Source organism: Pomacea canaliculata, linkage group LG3, assembly GCF_003073045.1.
Source record: "Pomacea canaliculata isolate SZHN2017 linkage group LG3, ASM307304v1, whole genome shotgun sequence".
In the NCBI taxonomy this organism is placed as follows: Eukaryota; Metazoa; Mollusca; class Gastropoda; order Architaenioglossa; family Ampullariidae; genus Pomacea; species Pomacea canaliculata.
Genome location: NC_037592.1, coordinates 25,043,865 through 25,060,437, shown reverse-complemented (window position 1 = coordinate 25,060,437; position 16,573 = coordinate 25,043,865). Strand labels below are relative to the sequence as shown.

General features: G+C 44.9%; 1 protein-coding gene across 1 annotated transcript in view; it reads right to left on the bottom strand.

Moving 5' to 3' along the window:
* The window catches only part of LOC112559714 (protocadherin-1-like), a 50,184-nt gene extending 42,770 nt beyond the window's left edge, over positions 1-7,414 (bottom strand). Inside the window, 1 exon segment of the mRNA XM_025231065.1 lies at positions 6,176-7,414. The gene's annotated coding sequence lies outside the window, so the exon portion shown is untranslated.
* Positions 7,415-16,573: the final 9,159 nt, after the last annotated feature.

Here is a 16,573-nt window from a genome sequence, read left to right as displayed (position 1 = left end):
GTGTGTGTGCATCGCAATGCACGGCCATGCTATCACCTGTTTAGAAAATCTACCCCACACGCAGGAACCCTAGGCAACCCCTTACTTTTTGAAATTTATAGTGTGGTGATGTTTGTGAGGGGCTGGCGGACTTGAAACCTAATAAAATCAACATCGTTTGTCCGAACCGTTAGGAGAAGCCATTAAGTTGGATTATACTCGGTCGTTAGGTGTGTCTGACAAGTTTATGTTGTTCCCAAACATGTTTACTGTTTATTTGTTCCCCGTTCTGTTAAGAGTCGCTTTACCTGGGGAAAAATACTACTCAGAAGAAACTGCGATGTACACCTGCATAATATCGTAATTAGAGGAGGAGAGGGAGGAGGAAGAGAAGATGAGCAAGAGATTCGTGTAGAGGGAGGTACCACAGCAGTCCTTATTATTCCCTTCACTGTAAACTTTGTGCCAACATGAGCTAGACAATCTCTTAGCCATCGGAAAAGACATCAAAGTACAAGTGTTTCACTCACTGCATTGTCACGGCTCAATAAACCTGACTTAAGTTAACCAATCAATCAAAAGATCGACAATGATATCGCTGCTCAAAGACAAGTAGAAGGCCGCGGGTAGCTAACTTCTTCGTTCAAATGTCGGGTACTTGTGGGTATCACACTAGACTTTTTAATTCTGTACGAACAGAGACTGGTTCTCACGCGGCTTGTAACCTTCTCAAGTGTCGTACTGGTAACACTCCTCGCTACTTGTCTACGTTTCCCTAGCTGTTTTTTTTTTTACTAAAAAAAAAAAATCAAACGAACAACAGCTACAGGAGAGAAAGGTGAGGCAACAGATGCCAACGACGGCTCTAACTCCATCCCCTCCTCCACCTGACACGAGGCTTGGGTTGCGAGGACGCAGGAAAAGCCTGGGTGCGGGTGGTAATAGGATCTACACCCGCCAGTTCACGCTTGGGTGGCTGGGTGTCACACTAGTCTTGTCACACCCTGGCCAGGCTCACAGTTTGGATAGGGAGGGACGGAAGATGCGAAACGAAGAGCAGAATAGGAAACTGCCTCGACTAGATGATGCTTTAGTTTGGGACAGGTTCCTACTCCCTGTTTAACTCAGGTTGTAGGTGGCTATTGATCAGGTAGACGAAGGTCTGTAAACCATTTCTAAAAATAATTCCTGTCTAGATGACCTTTTGTTTGTTTGTGTGAGTAAGACAGAGACTTCTATAGAAAGCTCTCTGCTGTGTCATCAAATTGTAAAGTCAGTTTTCCGGTTACATAAAGTTCACTGCAATGAGGCAATTGACAATGGACTGAACGAGTGATAAAAGAGTTTACGACAACACAGGTAAACAATGTTTACACATGTGTGCAAACGGTCCGCGTGAGTTCGGGTGGAATTTAAAGGCACCCGACATTCACTCGTCATCAATGTGGGTAGGGAGAGAGGTGATCTGCTTTTTACCTTTCGAGGTCGACACATAATGACTCTCAACCTGAGAGGTGGCTCCACTGCTTCGACAGGATGTGGTTTGAAAAGCGAATGAAAGGAAACGATAAAAAGTATAAAAGCGACAGCTGGCTAAGAAAAGAAGTGCTCTCCCTTGCAGTGTCACCCCACACACACACACCCGCCAACACACACAAAGGTGGGAACAAACATCTTGACGACGAGGCAACTTTCTTCTCCATCACCGAGAAGAAGGAAAAGGTCGTGAAAGGTATTCAATTGTCGCCTTTGTAAAAATAATTACACTTTTTCAAATAATTTTCAGACAACGAAGGCTGAGAAAACAGATTGCTGCCTGAGACGCATATTTTCCACCTTCCCACTCGTCCAAACCAGAAGAAAAAAAAGTAGACACACGCTCGTATGTAGACTTGTAACAGGTGGTTTGCTAGGTAATATCTTCGAAACCACACAAACAGTCTACGCTCCCCCTTCCTTTCTCCCCTTAATCTGATGAAATCAAGCGCCTGCCTGCCTGTCAGTGCTGAGATAGTCATTATCTCCTGGCAACAACCAAGACGGTCGAAGGAAAGCAAAATAATTAAGAAGTTAAAAAAGAGAAGCTGGAGAATACATAGATTGCACGCTTCACAATGTAAACATTACGATACACTCTATTTCTGCTGTCTCTCTCTCGGTGAGTGGGTGGTTTGATGGAAAAGTGCTTCCACCTAGAGGTGATTTCGCACTATAAAGGAGAGGTAGGAAAGGAAACCTTAGTACCCGGAGAGAACCCCTTCGACAGCCTGCCCTTAGGTCAAAGAGTGTCCCGAGACGAGATGTGAACCCTCGACATTTGACTTCAGTGGTGACAAGCGAAGTGTTCTAACCACCGCCTGCCCCAGTCTCTCTCTCTTATTCTTTTTTCTTACATATGGACGCTGCTACATGTTTTAGTTCATCGCCATTTGGCGCACAGAACGAATGGTTCGTTTGACATGCACTGACAGAAGGTCTGGCAAAAATGCTAATTGTGACATTTTAAAAATGTCATTGCACGGCCTGAAAGCTCCTCTCTTGGAAGGCAAAAGGACGGGCTCTGGAATTTGACAGCCACGGCGAAGGTATGGCAGCCACAGAACGGTGCAGTCATAAGAAAATTTGTCAGGATCTATTCTTAAAATTAATTGTAATTGCTCCTCTTTAGAGGCAAACTTTTCATCGGTCTTGAGTAATGCCACCGACAGCAAGATGGATGGCAGGGACCCCCATTAGCCTGACCGGTCCCCCTGCTCCTCACTCGTGGGCTCCTTCAATCATGTCCTGCTTACTTTGGGGTATCTACAATTTTCCTACTACTTTACCTTACTCCTGCTGCAGAAGTCAGGTAACGGTAAGCATCTAACGGTCAGCCAGACTCCACACAAGCCAACCTAAAGATGGAGTCTCTAGCATCAACTGATACTGTAGCAAGAGAGGCGATGCTTATTATTATTGTTGCCTCGTGGGACTAACACAAGGAAATGGCTGACCTTCCGGATGACTTGACCGCCTGTCGTGGCGACACAACTTCTGTTCAACCTCAGCAGCAGAGAGCGAGAGGGATGGGGAGAAGGTCACGTGACTTCTCCTCATCACAAACGCTCGACCCTCGGAGTAATGATTCATCGTCTGGCGGTCGTTGATAACTTCACGGTTAATTCCTGTGTGAAAAAGGTCTCCAACACACGTGTGTCGACTGGGTAGTCTTCTACCCCGCCCCCGCCCCACACCTTTACTCTTTCATCCCGCGCAGTTCACGCTGAATTACAAGCTCAATAATATGAATAATTTAGTGTCTTTCATCCCTGTTGCTGCCTGTGGTGGCCTCTCGTGATGCCTGGAATACTCCTGCCTTCGTAGAAGTTTGTTGTCAAACACGATATCAAATGTCAACACATTACCACTTATATATATATGGTCAGCTCTAAAGTTTATGATTTTGTTCTGATGGTTTTCTATTTTTTTTTAACTTACAATGCTAACTATACACAGTAATTAAAACCTTCAGGGGTGAGCTTTTAAGCGCATGCGGTTAGTGATCTCCACACTGCTTGCCCTAATATTCTTTTATGATTAAAACATCAATAGTTTGTGAGGGCCAGATGTTACCTTTCCACACGGGGGTACTACCCACACCCCACCACTACACCACCACCACCACCACAACCACCATCTTCCACCACATCGACAGATGACGCACTAATATTTAGAGTTCGACCTCACTGGAGTGAACTGCAGTCACGACTAACGGACGCCGAAGACCAAAAAAACAATCAGCTGGAGGGGAGTGAAGCCCATGAAAACATGAAAGAAACCAATCTTCAGAAATGAAATCAAAGCATGTAGGCCGTCACCTCTTGCAGTCGGATGTAACACAAGGGTTGGGTAGGGGCACGGCTGCTTTTCCTTGTGGGAGACAGACCGAACGAGCAAACTCAGTGAGTACAGGCGCCTACCCCTATTCCACACCCCAATTAATCTGTTTTCCCTGTTTATTTTTCCTTATAAAATTTTTTTTTCTCCGAGACAGCCATCGTGTTCACTGGTTTTGTCTCAGCATCGACAGGAAACTGAAGTCTTTTGATAACCAGCTGTTTGATAAGCCGCCAGTGACTCTTCAAACAACTTTAGATGCCCAAGTAGGTTACAAACGGTCATCCGGGTAGATCGAGGCTAGTGTCTGATGGAGTCTTGTGTCGGGGTAGTCAAGCCACCCGCTGCAGCCTGACGTGTTACATAGATACAAGGTGGACTTGGGGACTGCACGCCATCAGTGACAGGAGGAACCCCAGAAGGAATCGGCAGGAATCAGGCGACGAGTAACGGGAGTGAGTGGTCAGATGCTGTGGTGTTCCATGCAGACTGATTCTATACATCACAGACTAGCAGAAGGCTTGGAGGTCGGGGGAGATGAGGATGGAGCAAGAATGCTGATTTTTATTTACCTCAAGCAACAGTAGCGCAAGACTATATCTCCCCCAACCCCCAATCAGCGGTAATGGAGACAAAATTATAGTAATCGAGTTTCATGGACGATAACACAACTTGGGCACATACTTTGATTTACTTCCCCTGCTCTCTCTCTCTCAGCACCGTGACAATTCAAGTTATTACTAGTCTCAAATGATAAGTCATGCATGTCCAACCTAACCCTTCTTCTCTGTGTGTGTGTGTGTGTGTGTTGGTGTGTGTGTGTGTGTGTGTGTTTGTTTGTGTGTCTGTGTGTGTGTGTTTTTGTGTGTTTGTGTTGGTGTGTGTGTTCGCGCTACACACCACGCCCTGTACAGATGTACGAAGCTGTGTGACTCGGTCCCGACTGCCAGGAAGCAGATGTCACACCACCATGCTTCATAATGGCGTTACCAGGTATTTGACATGTCATCCGTGCACAGCCCCTTCAAAGTCACAGATCGATCTAAAAAAGCCGCGAGCCTCCTCTAATCAGCTTTGTGTGCATGAGCCAGAATTTCCCGCCACTTTCACCAGCCTGTGGAGAGAGAGAGAGAGAAAGAACAATTGTAACAAGCCCAAAACCCTGAACTTCTCAACAGCACGACCCCTACCCGGTTTCTTCCAAACACAACAACAAACTGACAATCGTGTTTGTTTTGTTTTGTTTTTTCTATTGTTTTTCAAATGAACTGGGAAGGTGGCAAGAAGGGAGGTAAACCCCTAAAGGTAGCTAAGATGAGGCTGTCATCAGTTGTAAGTCGCCATTAACACGTCGAAAGTCTTATCTTCTTCATTGCCCTCCATCCCACCAGACGACAGTGGTTCGACTGGTTCAAGCACTCAGGATCGCGCGCACCAAACGGTCAAAGATCCTGGAAAGTTCACGCCGTTGTGTAAATGCAATCGACTTGCATTCATCTACAAGTAAGATGATGTGGACAACTGTCATTGGTTGTCGATGGGTGTCATCAAAGCGGAAGACAAGCTGCCTTCAACCCAACTGTTACTTTCGCTTACTTGAGGATGGTGATGATGATGATGATGATTGTTATTATGTTTTGTTTTAAGACTGATGAGACTTTACTGCTGTCAGAATGCTCACCCTGAAGTAAAAGTAGATATGATATAAACAGAATCTATACAACGTACGCTAAGAGAAAAAAAACTCAATTCAACATTTTAACAACAAAAATAAATAGAAACAAAGAAAAGAGACAATTATGACAAGCAAGAATGGAATGAAAGAGGATAAATGAGAAGAAGAAGAAAAAAAAAAGACATCCAAAGGGGTGGATGAGAGAATATAGCGCGCGATGCCTGTCAGTCAGTTTGGTGAATAAAGTATAACTCAGTATATATGACACCCTCGCAGTTGTCAATGCGTAACCCTGGTAACGACGACAGGATCTTAGCTTTATCTCCTTGGACCACGAGGTACTGACCAGTTGATGTTCTAAGCATTGTGACAGGACGATGCTGCTTGTCCATTTGGTAATTACAAACAGAATGTACAGTCTAATCTAACTAACCTCAACAAGTCAACAAGTTGACTTTCTCATTCTCTCACTCTCTTAATAACTGGAAAATTCCTCTCTCTCTCTGACACACACACAGATGAACAGAGCAGGAAAGAGTTGAGACATTAAAACGAAGAAAAAGCGGATACCCTCACGCCAGACAAATTTTGACGAACTAAGGGACGCAACTTGCGAGCGAGCGCGTAAACAAAGAACGGACGTACCTGTCGGCCTGCAGCGTCTGTCGTGTGAAACAAGGGGCGAGGTGGACACCCGCTTTAAAGACGACTTCACCTGCCGATCGACGCCGATAGCGCCTTCGTCGACCTCGTCCCTTTCATCCTCCTCGTCGTTGCCCGTCTACACAGGCGAGCAAAAGCCACAAGGAACACGTAGGCACACTCCTCCCCCCACCACCTTACTGCTCACCGTTCACACCGCTTTTGTCTACAGGTGTGCAAGGTGTGCGGAAAACGGGGCCGCCAAGCGTTTTGCCGCGTGCCGCCTACCTGTCAGCAGGCCGATCGGCGGAGTGCAGCCAGTGGGTCCTCGTGCTGGCGGATGCGGCATCAACGGAAGGGGCTGGCGATGGCGGCGGCGGTGGCGGCGGCGACGGCGACCACCACCACGCAACGCCGGTTGCTAGGCTGGTTGGTGGCGGTCACAGGACCCTCAAGCACAGCACACAATCAGTTCTGATCTTCTTCCTCCACTCAACGCTCCGCCACCAGACACCAAGCAGGTGAGTTCGTTCGAATAAATATCTTCAGTCTGCATCAACTGAGATGTCTGTTTGAAATTTGATTCCTGTTTCCCAAGTTTCTCTTCGCTTCTTTATTTTTTTTTTCTTCTTTCTTCCCCACACAACTTGCTCGTAGCGTCTGACAATTTCCGCACCACGAGTTCTCCTCGCTTGTCGCGCGTGGCACGTGGGTAGGGTGGATGGGTGGGTAGTCGGGTGGGAGGTAAAGGTCGACAACTCTGACGTTATCAAATTTCCTTTTCTTTTTTTTTGTTGACGGCGGTCAAGGGTAGGCAAGGAGGACTGATGGTGGTTGTGCTGGGAGGTGGGGTGGGGAGTACAGAAATGGAGGTGAGGGTGTGGGGTGGGGAAAATGTCCGTTATTCCTTCAAGACGATCGTGCCGTCGAAAGTCACACACCTAATCCACAGTCCGATTGGTGAACAGTCATCACTTGCCTTTTGCCTTGAACCACAAAAGCACCGCGGACACCAGAGGTCCCCTCGCCACCCGGTGTTCTTTGCGCACACGCACCCGCGCACACCGTCACAGGCACACACGCGCACGCACGCACGCGCGCGCAACCGCCATGCGGCATGGAGCACGGCACGGAGAGATGGAGACAAGAGAGAGGCAAGGTGCCCACGTGCTCGCCCTTCTCTCTCTCTGCCTCGCGCAGTCACCTGCCAGCTGCTGGCCCAAGCTCCGCCCCCTCATCTGTCAAGGTCAGAAAGTGGGCGGGGTTTCTCAGCCAATCCGGGAAGTCCACTTTGCTGTAACTGTGAGGAGGATGTTAAAGGGCCCACGCTCCTGTGATGAGGGTGCGTGGGAAACGGATGATGGTGGTGAATGCGTGCGTTGTTTGATTATTTTTTTTGTTTTTATTGGTTGACTGCGATAGCCCAGAGGATGATGAAATACAGACGTTGTAAACGTCCAATATTTACTCATGAAATAAACTGTAGAATGTTGTAATTAAGGGCTCGGAGTATGGGTCGTTAATCAGAAAATCTGTTACCGTGGGTACGATGTCACACATACACATATATATCTATAAATCACTCCCTCACACACACACACACCTTTAACAAAAGGCTTAGTCAACATGGTTTGCTGTTTTTGAGAGATGTTGATAAAAGACAGTTTGGGTTGACAAAATTTTAAGTCGCAACTGGAATGTTACCCAGAGCCTGCGACCATTCCGGCGAGATGAAGATTTGTTATGATGAGACACTGTGAGAACATCACAAGTGAAACATCTCTCTCTCGACGCATGTGTGAGGGGGTGACTGTATTTCTTGGTGAACAGTCTTTTTGACAGAGAAAGAAGACCCTCCCACACTGTTATCCTCCACTGAACAAGTCACATGACACGACTGACTAAACACTATAATTTATTCTTTGATGACATCCTTCATTCCAGATCCTTTAAATGGAGATTTCTCTTCCAAACTGACATATGTCACATATACCCACGCATAGACTACTTCAAACAGACTTTGTAACACACACACACAAACAAACAAACATTGATGCACCACACTTGAAAACCCACCACTGTACGGCAAATGGCTGTCTGACTGACGCATTTTGCAATATAACAACCTGTAATATTCCCTCCATTTCATACACTCAGGCTTATATTTGTTCAGACGCTATATAATTTCTGAGGCAGACGACAGTCAGTAATGGCGACAATTTGAGGCGACGCGGGCGGAACCACACAGGAACAAACAAGGACAGTCATACAAGGGAGACTACCGAGACATCGGCTCCAGCGGGAGAAGGGAAGTAATTATTAACTGTTCCTATTATCTTCCCCCTCCTCCTCCTCGTGCTAGACTGTTTGACAATGGACTGCTTAGTGTGGTTTATTTTCTCGTGTGATAGTGCAGGAATAAACAGAGAAAATATTTAAAGCACCAAGCAACACACAAAAGAATGACCGCTCACCTCACAGTCCGTACGTGTTGTGTCACGTGACATACCCAGTTGATGTGAAGAGTTATATAGAAGCAGAAGAGAGAAATCAGCATCGTGCACTTGTGTATGACTCACTACATCCAGGTGTAATAGCCTGAACTGCAGTGTATGGCAAAGCTACATATTCAGACTTGCCGGTTAATTATTCTCGAATGTAAAATATCCGCACAGAAGTGCTGAGAGCCAGGTCAGAGACCTCCATTTTATACAAAAACATTTATTCTACGCTGAGTACAGAGAGACCTGAGTCACCTGTAGAGATGTGTCTTATATAGCGATGTCATAAACTGTACTGTAAACTGACATGTCACCTACTGTACTGTACAGGTGTGTCAGCAGGTGTAGTATAGAGATGACATCTGCATCATGAGATGTGCAAGCAGTTACAGCGAGCCATCTGTACTGTGTAGAGACGACTGTTCAGAGACATGTTTTTCACTATATATTAATATATCATACGAGGTATTACATAATATTAGCATAGTAATATATCATACGAGGTATTACATAACACGTGTAACAACAGTTGCACAGAAGCAAAGGAAACTTTTGACCTACCTGAGAGGCGTCCTCCAACTTACAGGACCCAAGGCATACCCGACACAAAAGTAGTTGATGTAGAAAGGGAAAACGACTTGACTAGTCTACAATAATATTCAGCATAGAAATTATTTTACTTGCGCAAACGATACCAAGCGGGAGATGGGGCTGGGGCGGATGTTATGGTGTCGTGTTCACGAACCCCTAGAAAGATAAGACGATTCAAAAACTGACAAAGCCGGGTGGATGTACCGAACACAGGAGAAAGAATTAAAGGGAAATGGTGATCGGTGATGTGGGATTAAACGGGTATGGAACACGACTGTTCCTAAGACTGCTCCTTGCACGTGCGCATCGCGCTTTGCACGCAATGACGTTAATGACACCTGTGATGACGTAGTATAAACACAGTCATGCGTAGTTATACGTACATATATAAAATCAGGTTTACATGTAGTCATAGTCATTTATACATTCATTCATACCGTCATACATATGTATATAGTTATGCACGGACGTACGCACAAACACACACACACAAACACACACACCTACACACACACAATCTATTACAAAGGCTAAGCACAGCCAAACATCGTGATAACGATGCTCAAGAAACAGGTGGATAAGCCCGAGAACAATGAAAACATCAGGAAAGGGGAGGTAATATGTGAGTGGAAGTGAGTGTCACATCCGGCGAAAATCTCCTGACAACAACTTACTCTGATGTAACTTCCGGGCCGTGTTGCACTCGACATCACACGTGCCGCTGATTATGGCACCTGCGACAGACACCGTTATCAGAGTGAGATGTGCTGAGTCTACTGACCAGCCCGGGGTCAGCATGGACCCGTCGCCTGGACAGTCACAGCCTCCACAGACCGACAGGGGATCACGATAACAACTTTATCAGCCTAACAGTTTAGCGATAAACTAAGAGTGTGTGCTTTCCTCTCTTTTTCTCTCCACTTTCTATCTCCAAGTCTGATTTAAAAAACAAACAACGGTCAGTTTTCTACTTCTCTCAGCGAAAAAAAAAAAAAAAAACCCAGTTCTGGCTCAGTAAATGTTAAGGTGGGTAATACAAATGAAATAATAAAAAGTATAAAGATAGAAGACAAAAGAGAGTGTCCCCCCCCCGCCCCAAAAAAAATGATGTGGAGTTGCCGACAGCTCTGGCTAGTCACGTGGTTATTTACTTGATCTTAGAGTTTTGTCGGCTCCTACAATACGAGCATCTCAACTCCTGGTCCTCATGTTGTTCAGCCCAACACACCAGCGTCCGGAGATCGAATCTCAGGGTGTGACGACTAAGCAGAGGTACACGTAGAGATCAAAGAAAGATGTCCGACAGAACCTTTGATAAAAGGCAGAAGGCAGAGTCAACACGTCCAGCTGTCTCTTGTCTGGAAGGGGTATGGGTGGGTGGGGAGTGTGGAGCGGGAAGACTTGCAGAAAATAAGACCAGCCTCCGTGGCAGAGTTGTCTCGCTTTTCAGGTCAGCCGCTCGCTTGTCGACACAAACATCCTCAGCTTCCTCAGCTTCCTCATCTTTTATGTCCTGCCGATTCCCACCGAGATGTTCGTCAGCTGACAGTTGCTGGTGTTCACTGTCGTGGAGCTTCGATGAAACATCAAGTGAATTCCGTTTTTACACCAGAGTGGAAGGCAGATTCCAGAGAATGACCAGGGAGCCATCATGGCCATCAGGAACTGATTATGATGACCACCACAATGAGATCAAACCGGAAAAAAAAAAAAACATCCAGTAACTGCCAATAAAACTGTGCCCCTGTAGCTTTCACAACATTTCCCACACGTAGAGATTATTTGGGTGAAAAGTTCAGAATCCAATCAGGTACTCACACACTATAAATATAAACTGTTCTCCGCCCCGGTTAAACTATCTGAAACGTATCGAACAAACCACAACCTTTCAAGGGTCGAGCAAAGCACGTGAGGGATTTGAATCCGTTTTATAGACCTATCTTTCCCGCCAGTGCTGACACATACACTAGTCATAAAGCAAGCATCCTGTGGCGGCAGCCTGACCTCCCTTTCGACACGGACTTCATATCTATGTCGGCGTAGACGCAATGGGGTGTTTAGTGGTCGATAAGCACTGTAAACTGCCACACGACAGAGTTATCTGCCCTCAGCTTGATCCCTGACGAGTGTTTCAAGAGTATGCTCGCCCCTGGCAGGGTGGGAGTTCGCGCTGATGGAGAGGCCAGCAAAACGTCTTCATCCGTCCCGTCGTCAAGCAGGTGTGATTGTCACGTGACACCATTTTAACACTTCTGTAAACGGATTGATTTTTTTTTTAATTTTTAATTGTCGACTACGTCATGGTGGGTTATGGCTTGGTGGTATAGAACATGAATACGGCGTAATGGTACAAGTCATGAATGTCACCAGTGTTAACAAAATATCACCGAAACAAACTAATGATCGATTATGCAACTGAAGACATTATAAATACGGCGGCAGGTGAAAAGGACGTAAAGATCACGTGAACATCACGTCAAGATTTGGACAGAAAGACAACTACCAACACCCTGTTGACAGACCACGTAATAACATGCAGCGCCCGCACGTTAAGATGGCCGACAGAAAAAGAACCCTTTCTCTTGGATTACGTCCCCGGAATCTGCAGTTGCGGCCCTTTCGATACCACGCGCGACGACGCGGGAAATCGAGCAGAAAGAGAAAGGAACTCTTGAAAAGGATATTACTTCTTGCCTGCGGCTTCCGCTGCAGTTGCCTTCTCCTGTCTCTCCGGAAGCGAAGTGCAGTGGCAAGAGAGGGCACCAGGCTCTGAGAGCATGCACTGGCAAGAATTTCTCGAAGGTCTGTCTCCAATTTTAGCCGAGGGCTGGTTGAAGAAAAGCGGGTCACGTGGGAACTCGCTTTCGAATCAAAGCCAGAGCTAGTGTCGGAGATGGCACAACAAACAACGCGTGTCTGGGAAGGGCATCGGAGGGAGAAGACAGCTGTAAGTATCCTCGATGAACCAGCAGACGAATATTCCTTACAGGCGTAGACATACAAAAGAAACGATGTGAGAGTGGATGGAGTTCAGTGGCAACAGAGAGATCAAGCACTGTCTTGTCAAGCGCACAAATAAACACACGGGTATGTCCGCACATGCGCCACATTATTTCCCTTTGCACGTGTGAACACACTCACGCACACGAAAATACTAAAGGAGTTCACTCGTATCTTGGTCTAGGGGTTAATTTTGTTCACACCTCAAAATCCACTTAAAGGCCGGTCAAGCTGGAAGATTCCTGTCTGTAGTTTTGGCCATTCCCTCCGGTCAGCTATGAATGCTCCTCCCTGCTTCTAACTCATGTGTGTGGGTTGGTGTGATTTCTGAAATCTAATTTGTGCCAAAACAAACAATAATAAAGGTTCAAAACACAGCAAAATTTAATGTCACATCCTTTTCATTTTTTGCCACTTGGTTATCTCTCTTCATCTGTTGAAAGCCACATCAGCAGTTCCATTGACAATCTCATTTCACATCTCACATTCCTTGACTCTGTATTTATGTGATACTTAAATGACAATAATAAAGTTTAAGAAAAAAATAAAAGCTTAAAAATTCGTTATGAGTTTCTAGCATAAGCAAACAATTGCTCATCATTGACACCATCTGGGAGAGAAAAGTTTTCCTTCATAATGTCACAAGATCATATCATATTCTCAGTCTCTAATGTTATAACGACAATAATTTTTATTTTTGCTATGATCATTTTACCTCCGATCTCAAGTCACCCTTTATCGGACACCTTCCCCTTCAAAAAAGGCGAGAGAAAATATTCTTCCCGTAGAAGTAGTGCAAACCTTTTACTCTGAAAACATTTTTAAGTGTCCCCAGATAAGGACCGATCGGTAGATTGTTCTCTACAAGCATCATTGCATCTTTCATGTGATAATGACTACATCTGATGAAGCTTGAATCGAACAGACTTTCATGTAATGTCTGTATTGTGTTTTCTGAGCTTGATAACATAGGGAACATATCATTGTGTGTCTGAGGAGAGTGAGACATTCTACATCCACATTTCTGGGTATGGGTGTGCACTTGTATAGTCAGTAATGCTGCTGTTCTTCAGGATACCTTGGAAGGTGTTCGTCGCCGAGGTAGACTAAGAAAGATGTAGATGGTCAGACTATACAGGACTCAAAACAGGGCGAAAGTAAGGAGTCTTGTTACCTCTGGGAAGATCCAAGTCCCCCAACCTCCACCCTAACCCCACCCAATGAACAGTGCCGGGGGATCAACAAAGTTGGTCGTCATCTGATACCAATCAAGCGATAACTGACGAATGGTGATTATGAAGCTATTGACCTCCTCTATCTGTAATCTGTTCAGTAAATCTCTGCTGTTCTGTCTTTGTCGATACTTGTCTCCATCCCATGTGCCCCACCCTGTCAGTCTGTTGGTAAGGTCTTCTTCTCTTCAGTCACTAAGCTATATCCTGAGGCCAGCCTTCAGACTAATGATGCAGTGTCCTCCGTCCGTTTTGTTCACACGGAGTTTTTCTTGGAGTGGAGTGTCTGTTGGCCATGTCGCATCTTTGTCTGCTTTCACCAGGGAGGAGGGAAGGTTCTGGAGGACGTGCTCAGACGTTTGGTCTTTCAGATGGCAGACAGACTTGTGAAGTTGCCAGTTCTTGACTCTGCGAGTTTCCTCGCATATGTGACTCGGTATAGAAACATTATCAGCTTTCCTCGGGAAAAAATGTTAGGACAACCTACGATAGTGGGTCACATTGCAGCCTTCCTATAAGTTTTGTTCTCATGAAAATTGATATTGATGTCTAGTTGTTGTCCCCTTGATTCAAGTTTACCAGACTGTTTGTCTGTCTCGTTATTTAGGATTCAACTGAAGGCTGGTATCCATTTCAGGACAATTCGCTGCTCTTAATAGAGTTTGCGCATAAGGCTGGAGAATTTATTTATTGAAATGGGCGTCCAATACCTTTTTTATGTCTATTCACGATGTAGTTTAAGTATCTGATTAGAAGTCTGATTTCCGAATCTTTTCTTCTCGATAAATGTTAAAGATCGTCACAAGTCAACGGCCTAATCCATGAAATCAAATATACTGGAAATGATACCCATTTTAGCGGCACAAATGTTGTCTTGTAAACCGATTCATGACACATTTAGGACAACAACCGTTGGCAGTCTCTCTCATGTCAGCAAAGTGGTGATGAGAAAGTACAAAACGTGATTTAGCAACAGAAAGTTGTTTACCAAATTACAAAATGATATTTTTCTGAGTGCAATGAGTGCTTCTTGGTGTACTGCTTTTATGCTCGTTATTCAGGTGTAATGCCTAGTAAGCACACTCGTAATGTGAGTGTAATGCAGCGCTCTATGCGTTAGGTAGAAGAAGAAGGAGAAATAAAATAGTGTTTGCTTGTTTGGTTTTTTTGGGGTTTTTTTGTTGTTCTTTCTGATTTTCTTTCTCTTTGTTTTTTCTTTCTCTTTGCTTTTTCTTTCTCTTTTTTTTTCTTTCTTTATTTATTTATTAATTCCTTCTTCTCCGTCTTTTTTTCAAATGTAAATTACACGCATTCCTCATGGCACGCATGCCCATCTGATGACCTTCCAGAAGTGAATGATTTGCTTTTAGACAGCTTATCTCGCGAGAGACTGAGGTCCAAAAACTGAGAAGCGAATTCGCAATTCTAATTCTAGAATATTAAAATTAGACTCGGGGAAACAAACGGACACGCGACATGACAAGGGGAGACAACGCGTCATTGCAGACAACTGCTTCAACTGTGGCCGGTGTAGGACCTGCGAACCACTCCAACCACCGCCTCGATTATCTCATTTCATGGATATTCTTCTTTAGTCGCATTTACGGTTTAAACCGATAAAAATAAAGAGTAACATGTCAGACAACACACACACACATACGCACGCGCAAGTACTTCTATGAATATGAAAATGCAATAAACTACAAATACATACTTGTAAACCTGTTCACCTTTTTCAAGATTTATTATCAGCATCGGACACCAAGGGAAGACGTCAACCATGTTTTATTTTTGCACGTATCCGCCAGGTGGCGACTTCTCTCTCTTGTAATGACTAGGCGCGACTGACCTCTTGTCCACAAGCGCGTGCAACAGAACCAAAGTTGATCCTCTTCGGCCGATCGTTTTGTCAGTTTAGTCATTCTGTTCAAAATAAAAGCCTTCTCTAAAAAACTAAACCTAATCCAAATCACTTAATCACAGACGTCGAGCGATAAAACATGTAGGTACCAAGATGTCCAGAAAAAAAATAATAAAAAAATCCTGTGATATCGAAGAAAAAAATCTATAAACAACCATTGGAATGTTCGGCAGGGCAAACAAACAAACCTTGCCCGTTTATCCAAACTAATGACCGGAAAAACAGAGACCGGCGGGAAAAAAAAAAGAGCGACAGATACAAATGAACAACATATCAAGAGGCACCATGACCTCAACATGGACATGGAAGAGGGAGGCGAGAAAGGAGAGGAGAAAGAAAGGACAGACACGCAGCCAGTCAGGCAGGCAGATTACCGAAAGAGAAGGAGAGATGAGATGAGATAACTTTAGAATCTTCTTTCGCAAAAACTTGATCAAAACAGAGCACCGTGGATAAAGAGCAGGTCTCGTCCGTCTTACAAGCGTGATGCGATGTTGTAACCTCCCCCTTGCTTGCAGGATGGCTCCCCCGGGAACCCTGGCGACAAGGGGAGCCAATCAAAAATTTATGAAGGGAAGATGAAGGATCTGGGTGGTAAGTGCGGGCCTGCGGGTATCATGGAGGCGCTAAAAAAAACGGACTGAAGCGGGTTACCGGCGGACAAATCCATGTTCCAGGTTACTGACAGTGTATGACGTCACAGCTAATGACGGTTGAGGTCACGTTAAAGGTTTAGGTCACCAAGTGAATCCACTCAAACCTACCTCGTCGAAAGACGAAGCTGGACAAAAAAATAAAGTAACTCGTATCATTTGCGTTGTTTTAACATCATCCAATCAGAAGTCTGTCGGTTGGTTTGAATAGCAGTGAACAAGATATCAGCTATGACAAAAGAAAACAAAAAAGAACAGAAAGAAAAAGTTTATGTTTGTAATTTCCTCGAACGGATGGCCAGACTCCGCTTACTTCGAAATAACATCTTCTGTCTTCTTTTTGGATAAGAAATTGTCGGCAGGGGAGAAAAATGCTATTTTCTGGTCTGGCAGATGTACATGGCATAAGGTTGTAAACTATCTGTAATTTGCTTTCATTTCACACTTGTATCCTCTTTCGAAGGAATAAGGAAAAAGTTTTTTTGACATTACTATAACGTAAT